Here is a 13,084-nt window from a genome sequence, read left to right as displayed (position 1 = left end):
AAGAAGAGCAATTTGGCATCTAGCAGCACTAAGCATATGTGTAATAGGTTTCTGAGTTGCTTTTGATATCTTGGGAATAGAGCGCGGGAGTAGGGAATATGAAAGAGATGGAGGGAGAGAAATCTGAGTGATACTGGAGATTAACTGATGAACCGACTTCCAGAAAGGAAGTAGTTTTGGACAATGCCACCATATATGAGACAGGGTGCCCTCCTGACCACATTGACGCCAGCATAGGAACCATGAGGAACCTGGATAAATCATGTGAATACGGTGAGGCACCAAGTACCAACGGTAGAAAATCTTGCGACTGTTTTCGCTTATCTTAACGCAAATAGAGGTCTTTGAGAGGTTCAGGCGAATCTTAACCCATACCCCAGGAGTGAGCGACTCCCCTATGTCCTCCTCCCATTTAAGCTCGTGAGAATCCTTAAGGGGGGCAATTGTATTTTACCATAAGGCGATAGAACGTGGAAATCAAGCCCTGAGAAGAGGAGCGGAGATGACAGAACGAGACCAGAGGAGAAGTTGAGTGTATGTCAGTGACAGTACGTCAGATAGAGTTATAAAAATGTCGAAGTTGAAGGTTCAAGCAACATTTTTATTGAAGGAAAAAGGTACAAAAATTTTAACACACACAGCTGTCTGAAAGATCCACATGAGAAGTGAGCGCGCCCAAACCAATCAGAGCGCAGAGTACTGCAGAGTATTATTTTTAGTATTTAGTATTTTTAAAGGTGCTACTGGTTTGTGGCAGAACAGGTCTTGATGTCGCTTGGGTTTCTATTCCCTTTGATTTCTTTATCTACAATACAAGGAAATAAAAAATTGTTTACCATTTAACTTCTATATCTGTAATTTATATTCAACGACATAAATACTCACTTTCTCACCTTTCACACTGCTCGGGATCAGTTTATATTTTGGTCCCTGTGGCGAAATCGGAATAATAGTGGGCTTAACCTCCATACATTCTGTAAAACAGGCGCCATTTTGGTTATTATAACGGTACAGATATGTGCCCAAAGCATTTAGTTGTCTACACATGTTCACTGAAATACCTTTGTGTAGAACTTCTTTAGTATATTTTTCTTTTTCAATTTTTTCTTGTTTGCTAACAGGTGTTACATTAGTGGTATCAGTGATATCTAAACAGGCCTTCTCACCGTTAATTCTTCGTTCTGACATAAAAAATTAGGTTACAAATTAGTTTACATTTCTTTATGTGACACTAGAATGAAATAAAGTCCTTCTAGCAGGTACACTACATGTGCTACTGACCTTTTTTAATGTCGTTGTCGTCCTGGTCCATTACTTTGACCATCATCTCCACCTCTCTTGGGCTCATTGGATTTGCTCTTTGCTCTTCTTGAGTATCTCTATCCCCCACCTTAACTTTTCCAACATTTTTTGACCCTTCCAGCACCATCTCTGACTCTATCTCCGTCTCCGTCTCCATAGCTGCAACCCCCACTGACACCTTCTCCTCACTCGCAACACCCAATGACATCTTCTCCTCACCCGCAACCCCCACTGAAACTTTCTCACTTGCCATCTTCTGACGCTCCTCTGCGCCAAACAGGTTCCTCTGTCATTTTATACACTAAGACATGGGCGTTTGTTTCTGCTGTGGACCAATCAGCGATGATGCACGCCGAGAATGGAGCATTCCATTACATACAAAGGGATTTTATTATTAGGGAATATTCATTGCATTGCACTTTAGCAGTTAAATGTTTTTCTAAATTTGATGTATATTACTAAACTTCTATTTTATAGAAATGAATGAAGAGACAGTGTTGCCTACTCTTTTTATGCGGCTTTGGGTGTTAACTATAGCGAAAGCTCTGCCCCTTTATGCTAATGTCTTTGGTATCTCATTACATTTCCCGCAAATGTCGCTGCAGTGTGTACGAAATTAAAATGATTGCTCACGTCAACATGGCTGTAAAAAGTCGCTAAAGGGACGTCCGCTCTTCCCTTTATCGTACTAAACAAGGCTAGTGTGTATGCAGTCCATGGACCGAGTGATCGGACCATCGATCGCATGTAAAATCGCTCGGCATAAAAAGTTGGTCGAAATTTCTGTAGTGTGTACCCAGCTTTAATGGTCAATACTAGTACAATATGCATAATCTAGAGTGGTACAGTACCCAATCTAATACAATTAAAGATAAATAGCATAAACTGATAAAACATATACATTTATTGATAGGCCTCTTATACATTAAAAAGCAATAAAATCATAGGCTGGATGAGAATAAAACATGTGGATGGCTGGAATCAATATATATATATATATATATATATATATATATATATATATATATATATATATATATATATATATAAATAAATATAAACAATGCGCATATGATGAATCTGAGCCAGCATAAATTATCCCATACTCATATTAAGTGTATTTGAATAACTGGATACAATATTTAAAGTATTTAGAGCTTAAATCCAACCAAGTATATAGGATGATCTAACCAACCAAGCAGAGGTGCTTGTTAGGGATTGTGAGAGGCAAATGTCAATGATTAGGTGTTCATCAGGAGATGAGCACATAGTCCTTATTTTCTTCTTGCTATTACGTCACTATAGCCCCACCCCTACCATAAAACACAGAAATTCAAGGTACTGAAAAGTGGTGGGCGGGGCTTAACAGCACGATTAATCCCCGCCCCCCACTATTCAATGCCGTGAATGTTGGCATTTTACAGGGTCCGGAAGGTTTGTCCACTCTTTCGGGAACCTTCCGGAAATTCCAGGAGAGTAGGCAAGTAAGGAATGGAGCTGATTTGATTTCATTCTCTTAGGATTACAGTACCAACATTTGTTATACCATTATTTCAAAACATATAACAATAATGAAATTGTCTTGTATAGGTGTTTCCCTTATTTTTTAACAAACTTCCTTAACCATATGACATTAAAATATTTAATGCTCTATTAACACAAAAATACATTTCTCTTAATATTTATATTTTTTTAACATTATTATTCATTTTCATTTGAAAAAATAAGCCATTTTAAGTCTTATCGCTGCGAACCAGGAAATAAACTAAGGAATGAATAATGGAAATGTGTTTGGAACACAGAGGCTGGATTACAGGGCAAAATACAGGAAAACTATAGCATTATTCATGTCATGGGCTCATGTTTCTCACTGCTGTACTAGAATAGGACCTACATGCACAGTCTTTTTTCCACATTCTTTGCAGATTGCTCATCTTATTATTTCAGGGGACAACTCCAAGGCAAAGTTAGCTGTATAACTATACATATATATTCAGTACTATAGTATAAACTTAACCCTAGAGAGACTTACACACTGTCTAGGCTCTATTCTTTCTGACACAGTTGTGAGTCACGCTGTTCTTTCTATATCTTTAACTCTAGTGTTTTGCTCTTTCAGGAGCTAATGCTCTGCATACTGGGCGCTACCCCATAACTCCTCCATTACAGTCTAAAGTCTTTCTAATGCAAGGGATCATGTTGCCTAGCAACACCAGATGCTTGCCTATGGTAGATATATAGCTGGGAATTAAGGGTGTTCTATCCGCAATACTATCTAAGATGTGGGCATATTGCTCCCTGTCCAACCCTACACAACAACGCACATATTTACATGAAATGTATTTACACATTTAAACTTCCCTAAGTTAGTAATTTTTACAGTAATCTGCTTTGAGGCTATGGTTTATTTACTCAACTGGGTGATACGTTTTAACAATATTCAGTTTACGAGGAAAAACTTGTATAATTACAAAAAGGGCAAATTAACAGTAGCATGTTGTGGCACAACTTACTTGTACTAATTACTTTATAATAAAGTTATATAATAATAAAAGTTATTGTATTTTTTACCTCAATAACTATCAGTACATGTTTATTTTTATATTAACCATCCACCTCCACAGATCCTGGCTAAATAATATATTTTATTATTGTGGAGTTTATTTTTAACATGTCATAAATAGTGCACACCATTGAATTTGCCTATTAAAAAAACAAGGTTGTGCAATAGCTCACAGTACATGGACCATGAAGAAAATTGCCACCTTAACTTGTGACAAGATTGTTGAATTGAGATAAGCTGCTGGACCATAAAAGAAGAATATAAGGAAAAGGCTTATATAACTGAAGCTGTCTTGTGACACAAAAGCGAGGGTTTTCCATTACAATATTCAGCAGCTCAAAGGAACTCATTTTAAGGTGCCTTTTAAGCATTTGAAATATTTAACTACTGAAGGCTTACTTAATGTTTATTGAAACTGAAATTATATTCAGTGTTATGCAATGCCTGCTCAACTATGGTAAAACTTAAATGCGTACATATATATGCAAGTCCATATATAGACAGACAAATTAAACAGAAATATAGGTAAGTAAAAGTCCAAATCCAGTTAAACCTCCTGTTGGCAGTTTTTGCTTTCTAATATGTGCAAATAGTGCGCTTGATTTTTGTAGAGGGATCAAGAGATGGAATTTTGAGGTAAGAATAAGACGTGAGCATTTTGCCTTTATACCTGCTTTTTACAGTTGCCATGTTTTTTTGTAGTAATTGTCCTGCAGCGTCAGTAACTAATGTTTGGATATTTAACAAGGTTAACTTTCACTGTATTAGGACTATTCTTGAAGCACTTTTTATATAAATCCTAACTAATGTAAGCAAAATAACATTTTCTATGCAGAATATTATGATTCTATGTAACATCTATAAAGTTGTAACTAGCGGTGAGCAAAGTTGCATCGGAATCCTGGGCCAATCAAATATCACAGCAAAATGGGCTATGTAGAGGTGCTAAATTTTGGTGATACAGTTTTCAAGTTCGAGTTTTTGATTTGGCATTTTGCACTGTATTTTCCGTATGTCACAAAATTTAAAGATTATATATAAAACTGGCATAGCAAAGTCATCAAGTCAAGGTGGAACAAATACAATAAAGGGAATTCCATGTGAATCACATAAGACCAAACCACTAGCGAAACGTGCAAAATTCCACACTTATATGCGAATGAGTTCATTATTGTGCAGAAGAGCTTTGAAAAGTTTGCTCATCTCTAGTTGTAACCATACATGCCCACTTTTAAGATTTCTCCCCTGGGAGATCCGGGGGGAAAAAGTCACCATACATAGCCCCGCCCCCACTATAAAAAGCTGAAATGAACGGCATTGAATGGAGGGGGCGGAGTTTAATGCACAATTAAGCCCCACCTCCTCTATTCACTGCCGTTAATTTCGCCAAATTTCGGGAGTTTTGCCTACTCTTCCGGGAGTTCGTGAGGACTCCCCGAAATTCGGGAGCCTCTCGGGAATTCCGGGAGAGTAGGCAGGTATGGTTGTAACTTTACTCATTTCATGGTTTAATTCTGATTGATTTGACTGCCACTCTTTGTCCATCAGTCGTATTTTGGTAGTTTAAAAAGATGCTTATATAAAAGATTTCAAACAAGAATGATAAATAAAACATTAAAAACAAAAGATTATTAGCACACTCAGGCAGATTCAATTCCTTGTTCTTTAGAACAACGTGGGGCTCACATTATTACCGTTACTAAAATGTTTTTTTGCTTGTGGCTCACAGTAATAATGCGCATCTATTACCATAGTAACAGTAATAGTGCGCAGTCTGCGTTGTTCTTTAGAACAAAATGGAATTGAATCTGCCCCTCAGAATTTGCTCGCATTTAATACTGATGGACTTCACAGACGTGTCTAAAACATTTTCTTGCATTTCCCATAATGCAATATGAGGAAATATTCAAAAACACTACCGAGACACTTGCCTCAGGCTCTGAATTTGTTCCTATCCTCAGTTGCTTTAGCTGTATTTATTTCTTTTTTTTCCGTGTTCTCATTCATTTTGTGCTGGATGTACGAGGACGCCCAGGGGCGCACGCAGGATTTATAAGGGGGGATTTCCCCCCCCCAAAAAAAAAACATATAGAGAGAGCTGCTGCACATACGGCCGCGCATACGCAGCAGCTCCATTTCGGCGGCACTGCACTGAACAGCAGCTGTGGCGCTGTCAAAGAAGCGTCCACTGCCGTGCTGGATTGTACTACAATACAGCACTGCCGCGGACGCTTCTTTGACAGCGCCGCGGCTGCTTTATAGTACAGTGCTGCTATGTAGGGACACTGTTTTTCGCAGAGAGGAGGGGTTTCTGGAGAACCAGAAACCCCCCCTGAGTGCGCCCATGACGCCATTTGTCCAAACAACTATACGATGTTGCAAAGGTGCCTCGCAACAATCACCTATGTCAATGGCATGATACCATAACAATATTATTCAGCAGATCAATGTTGTGACATAATAATCAGGAAAAAAAACTCACCAACCTTAAAATGGCTACTACCATTCACCCAGCATATGCTCATTATTTCAGTCAAAGCTTTCCAGAACATTTTACATGTACTATAGATGTATTTTCAACAAAGCTGTATAATTGATGGTTGAATTCCCCATACAAAAAGTGCTGACCTGTTTTCAAAAGTGCTGTAACTAATGTGAAGCTGTGCCAGATTCATGAAGATGTCTGTGCAGAGAAGTATAAAAAATGTTTCAGTAATCTCTCCTAATCTGATTTGACTCTTCCATTCCTCTAAGCACAGTTCTGCTGAAGAGTGCGGCGCTGCTATTGGATTGTTAGTCCGCAGTTCCTTGCTGGACTGAAGCATTGTGGCTCTTTTAAATCTGGGTTAAACGAAATGTGCAACATACTATTTAATTTGAGATCACATTCGTTCTGTGAATTCCCACACAAGATACATAATAATATACATGCCTAAGTTTTATAATGAGAATTTACAAAGCACAGATAATTAAAAGACTGCGCTCTGCCTTGAAAACAGCTGATGTCTCTTAACATTTCCTCTGTTTATTTCTTACTGGACAGGGCCAGTTAATATACACTGTTGGCAATATGGTGCGTAATCATTAGCTTGGGTAATCCGTGCTTGGTTCAGCTGCTTGATAAAGGATAGCATAGCGGGCACAGAGACTTGGCAGCTGTGATTGCATCACAAAGCTTTACTCTAGAATTGATCTTTAGCCCACTCTAATAAACATTGAATTCCATGCTGCTTCCTCGAAAATGAGGGATTTTTTTCCTACCCAAAACTGAGGCAGTTTCATTTGTAAGATTCAGATGAAACTATTGAGTTTCTCATTTCCATCAAATATATCATCAAAATGCTTCTTTGTGAGTCCCAGCTATATTGCAGCACATTATTTTTTAATCAGTTAACCAAACTGAACAACCTTATGGTACAGTCTGTGTTTTCGTATTGACTGCAAGATTAAAACTGCTGCTAGCTGGCTATAACTCATCAGGCTTTCATTTTTTACTTTTTCATGTAGAATCATGAATAAAAGATGTGCTCCAAATGATTTTTCACATTGATTTTTTTTACATCTTGATTAAGTTAATATAATACTAAAGAACAGGGTTGGCACTGTACTTGTACTAAACATATCATTTCTTTTTTTAACTATATAGCATATTTTAGTAATGATATAAAAACATTTTCCTAAGTAAAACTTGGTCTCAGAAGATTACTTACCAAGGTCCGGCATTCACACAATTCAGTAGACATCATTGAATCTTGCTTAAAGTCATTGATATTTTGGAACTGTTTCAGTATAGATGCTGCCACCACATTAGAGTTGGGAAAAAGTCAAAACTTTGACTTGACAGTAGCAGAATGCCAAATTTCTTCTGCTTTGTCCATTCAGTTACAGATTTAATTGTGTGTTTTGGATCTTTGTCATGCTGCATGGTTTACAAAGCCATGTGGCCCATAACCGCAGTGCTTCTGGGCTCTCAACCCTGGAATTTGAATATAATTCTGGCACCTATGTGATACCCCAAAACCTGAGTACCCTGAGGTGTATCTATATGTAAATATACATGTGTATTCATGGCTATGTTCGTGTACCTGCCTGTTTGGATTTGGCTGCATTTGTTAATTGTTATAAGTGTTTATAAAGATTTAGGAAAAAAAAAAAAAAAGATTTCTTGAGGGAGAAATGACAGTTGGGGGTGGTTGGTGGTTGCCGGGGGTGACAGGGAGAGAGGAGTGTGATACTCAGGACCGCTGAGAGAGATCCCTGTGTCTGATAAACTGAGAGTGAAAAGATAGGAACAGAATGAAAATCGGACAAAGTGATATATAAACAGATTAAAAGTGAAGTGTAAGAAGAGAAGAAGTGAGCAAAAGAGAAGAGTGAGTAAAAAGGAAAGTGCTGAAAATTACTAAGCAGTAGAGAGATCTGTGAATACACAACAGAGACTGTGCTATGTACTGAGGACAGTGTGAGAGGACAGAGACAAGTTGGAGTTGTATAATAACAGTTAAGCAGACACAGTGCAGCATAACTCCCACCATTACATCACTGACACTGGAAACATCAGCAGTTATTTAGATACATGTTATATATACTTGAACTGCTTGCTTAAGAAAAATAAAAGAAATTTATGGGCCCCAACCACATGCACCTCTTCTACCAATAGTTATTGAAATATTCGATGTAGATTTTAAAGTTGTATTGAGAAATTAAGTTATATATATCAATATTAGAGATGTCAGTGTTATTAGTATGGTGAATTTAAAGGTGTGTCAATTGTAAATAGTTTTAAAATGATAAGATATTGTTTAAAAATAATTGTTTGCTTCTAAAATAAATATCAGAATAATTAATAATAATATAAGGAAGTTAGTTAAGAATACACTTGTGTCATTTTAAATCTCTGGATAAATCTCCTTACCTCTCTGGTGCAATTTCAACGTATTATTCTAAATAACACCACACGGGTATTAACACCTATAGTTTGAGCTTATGTTCAAAATCCAAGTCTATGAGCAGTGGAGCACCATGGGCCACAGGCCATGAAAGGGATGAGCTTCTCTCAAACAGTGGGGGTCCTGGGCATGAGACCTTATCTGTCTTGCAGGTTGTGAGAGAGTATTTATTGTAGAAATAAATGAGTAGATTTCTTTTGAACTATGTTATTTGGCATTTCAGACAACCATATATCCACACTGCAATCCATCCTAAATGCTGCTGCAAGACTGCTCTCCCTCTTTCACCGCTCCACATCTGCTGCACCACTTTGTAAATCTCTACACTAGATCCATGTGTCCTCCAGAATCAAATTCAAGTTACTCACCTTTACCTACAAAGCCCTCAACAACACCACTCCTTCATACATCTCAAATCTTATATCAAAATACTCTTCCTCCCGCCCTCTTAGATCTACCTATGACCTGCGCCTTGTCCCCTCTCTGGAAACTCTCTCTCCCACCTACAAGACTTCTCCCGTGCTGATCCTCGCTTATGGAATGCCCTACCACGCTCAATCAGACTTTCCGGCGGCCTTCAAATCTTTAGACGCTCCTTGAAAACCCATCTCTTTTTTAGATGTGACCTTATTTCCGATAACTCTATTCACACTAATGCACCCTCACAACCGTCCCAATCTCCACTCTGAACCACAATCGCTCCTTTTGTTTCAGCTGTGCCCTCTACCACTTAAAATGTAAGCTCTCTAATGAGCAGGGTCCTTCATACCCTTTGTTTTCATGTTTGCTTTGATTTGGTCTACCCTGTATGTCCTGTTTTATGTATATACCATATGGCGCTGTGGAGCACTGTGGTGCCTTACAAATCTACGATAATAATATATATATATTTTTTTTTTAATAAGTAACTAGTTTGACATTTAGCCATTTTTCTTCTTTCACTATCACTTTTGAAACTGTGTGCAGTTCCAACTTAGTTATGATAACATGAAATAAATCCCAAAGGAAAAGTAAGACAAAGTTGATGACCTAGTAAAAAAATTAAGAATGGCTTCCTGACTACCCATTGACTTTAGATATCTTGCTTTGCTACCTATTCACATAGCAGGATGTATATACAAGTTATAACCCTCCCAGTATCATCCACGCTGGTTCTTTCCCTTCTACAGAGGACCTGGGCTGATAGTGACAGATCCTGTGCATCAGCCAGGAACCATCATAAGTTTTACAGGCCTATTGATCACAGACCTACTTCCCACACACATGATGTCATCACCGTGGTATGCACCAATCTGTCACATCGATTTATGATATAGATATATATAAATATATATATATATATATATATATATATATATATATAATATATAATTATATATATATATATATATATATATATTTTTATTCGTAACAGAACATTTTTTCATTTGGCAGTGCATTTCAATGGACTTTCCGCACCTATTCAAATGCATTGCCATTGATATGTATAGTGAATCTCACGCACCTCATTGATCATCCAGCATTTTGGACTATATAACACTGCTCTACTTTTCACAAAGCAGGATTCAATGGTTTATGTGCTTCTGAGATTGATATTTTTTGAGGTTTTAAAAAGTGGAGATATGCATGGTGATTTGCCTTTAGTAGATAAAGTGAATTGCAAATTGTTATGTAAATCCCTAAAAATAAGAGATTTGTTCAAAATCGACCTATGATAGATCTCTCCCTTAGTATAAATCCAGGTAAGCTGTCCCCATGGTGCTTCCAGTGTTAGAGAATACATATCAAATCAGCAACCAATCAGAAAGTTACTTTCAGTGTCTCATTTGCACTAGAAGGAAAAAAATTCATTGCTGACTGGATGCTGAGGTTTTAGTGCAGAAATGTTAATAAATATCCAAATGTAAAGATGAGCAAAATTAAATATTTGCATCATTCCACAAGGGGTGATCTTCTGACACTTTCCGTGTGCAGCCTTTGTTCCTAGTCCTACCCCAATCAGTAAGCACAGCAGAATGAACAGATTGTGATCATCTCAGCTCTAGTCTTCATGCCATTCTGTGAATTTACAAATACAGTGCGGAATAGCACTCCGCAGTATGATGATGTCAAAGATTGTGTCACCTGCAAAATGGCCTGTTCCACTGTGAAACTTGTACCTGAAATTTTGCTGTAATTTCACTCATCTCAACTCATAAGGAATGAAATAATCAAGTACGCCCATTAGTGGCATACAATTCTTTCAGTGCGCATACAACAGCCATAAAGATTGTAAGAGAAAGCTTAGTCATTAATACTCACAGGGTCTATTTCATTAAAGCAAAATAAAAGGAGTAAAGAACAACTGCTTAATGTGTATATACATCCATACTGCTATATATGCTGCCTTCATGCTGTCAGCATGTGCTGGTATTATACCTAATGTATGTGCAGAAGCGGGCTGGGACGGGGGGCAGGGGAGCATCGGTCCCCCGGGCCGCTCGGTCTAACCACTGTTAGGGCCGGCCGCCCAGACCCCCTCCTCCCCCCCGATGCAATATTTCCGTGTAATAACCGGCGCCCGCATCACATGACATGTGATGTGGCCGCGTCAGCGCACAGGCGGCCGCATCACATGACACGCGATGCGGCCGCATTGCATGTCATGTGATGCGGCCGCCTGTGCGCCCCCCGGGCTGAAGCCTGCCAGCCCGTGCCTGTGTATGTGGGGTTGAACCAACACACTAGGTGCCTGATTCTGGTGGTAGTCACTTTCACGATGACAGTAACACCGACAACAATGACACTGACATAAAAATAACGATTAACATCAGTGCGACCGTGTGTATATGTCTACATACCATAATTTAGATGTACAGCTTCTCCGACAGCTGTTATACCCACCACCTCTAAATTGCGAATAAACAAAAGGAGGCGACTGGTATGTGCGTCATTCACACTGCTGACAGTGCGATTGCCACTTTTAAGGCAATGGGTGGATCCACCACCTCTATAATGTGTTCTGGCGCTGGGTCAACCCATTGTCGCCTTAAAATGGCATTGTATGGCGATGCGGGGCTTAATTGCGCAATTAAGCCACGCCCCGCTATTCAATGCCGTGAATTGCGACACAACGTTATCACGCCCCCTCCTACCCCCTGTCACATGATTTTTGAAGTATTGGAAGTTGGCATGTATGACATTAGTTATAGTACCAGCACATGCTGACATCATGAAGTCAGCATATATAGCAGTATGGATATACATACACAACATACACATTAAGCAGCTGTTCTTTATTAATACACTTATTTAAGGTACATTTTTTATACTTTCTTTCTTTACTGAATCGTTGTGTTTATTAATATTTTGAATGAAGACATGTTTTAGGTTTATGTATAAATATTTTAATAACAAGATAATTCATCAGTGTTTATAATGCTAAATCTGTGTCAAAGTACAGCATGTTTCATCGTTATTGCTTTGCAGTGAAGCATATCAATACAATAATGTAATAATAATCTGCAGTATGTTTGATAAGGACCTTAACCTATTCTACACTAAGAATTGTATTAGAGCAAGTAAACAAAGACATGTTTGCTCCAGTGTCTTGTGAGACACAGGAAAAGATACACCAGCTGTTGAGGTATTTGCAGGCTCTTTTCAGAGCTCAGAAAAGGTTATCGGAGGTTGGCTTGGGATCTTGAATATTTATAGCAGAAATAATATATTGTCTTTTGTCTTTGTCTGTATATAGCGTCACTAAAATCAACAATTTATATGGTTGATGTAAACCCTGTACATACTGTATGACACATACAGTGATTGATAGGGCTCATGTTTCTGATCTATCTTGGTCATATTTGATATATTATTAGTGGGATATAAGGATGGTGTACACAAGTGTTATTGCTTTTGTCCAAGCTGAAATGAGTTATCCCATCTATCCCACAGCAAAACTAATACACATCGAGGCTCATGTAGAATTGGCCACATTTGTGCCCTGTGTGTATGCAGTGAAAGAAACACAGATTTACATGCATATATTCAGCTGGACATGTCAACTTGAGTCTAGGGGGCATATCCAATTAGGTACAGAGATCGAGGTTGCACGCTAGCTGCATAAGGCAATACGGTACAACAACAACACAGATTTCCCTTCACAACCTTATGGGAGGGCGAAGGGAAATCAGCGTTTTTGAGGTACCGCATAGTACCTTTGCCGTCCATTCCGGCTCATAACTCTGATCTCCGTACCTAATTGAAAAGTAGTAGGTAGTAGGTAATAGGT

General features: G+C 38.4%; 1 protein-coding gene across 5 annotated transcripts in view; it reads left to right on the top strand.

The window, feature by feature from the left end:
* TRPM3 (transient receptor potential cation channel subfamily M member 3) overlaps window positions 1-13,084 on the top strand; it is a 295,149-nt gene that overhangs the window by 19,416 nt on the left and 262,649 nt on the right. The window lies entirely within an intron of this gene.

This window comes from Mixophyes fleayi, chromosome 1, assembly GCF_038048845.1.
Source record: "Mixophyes fleayi isolate aMixFle1 chromosome 1, aMixFle1.hap1, whole genome shotgun sequence".
NCBI lineage: Eukaryota > Metazoa > Chordata > Amphibia > Anura > Limnodynastidae > Mixophyes > Mixophyes fleayi.
The sequence above is the reverse complement of the archived record's forward strand: the minus strand, read 5'-3'. Positions and strand labels throughout refer to the sequence as shown.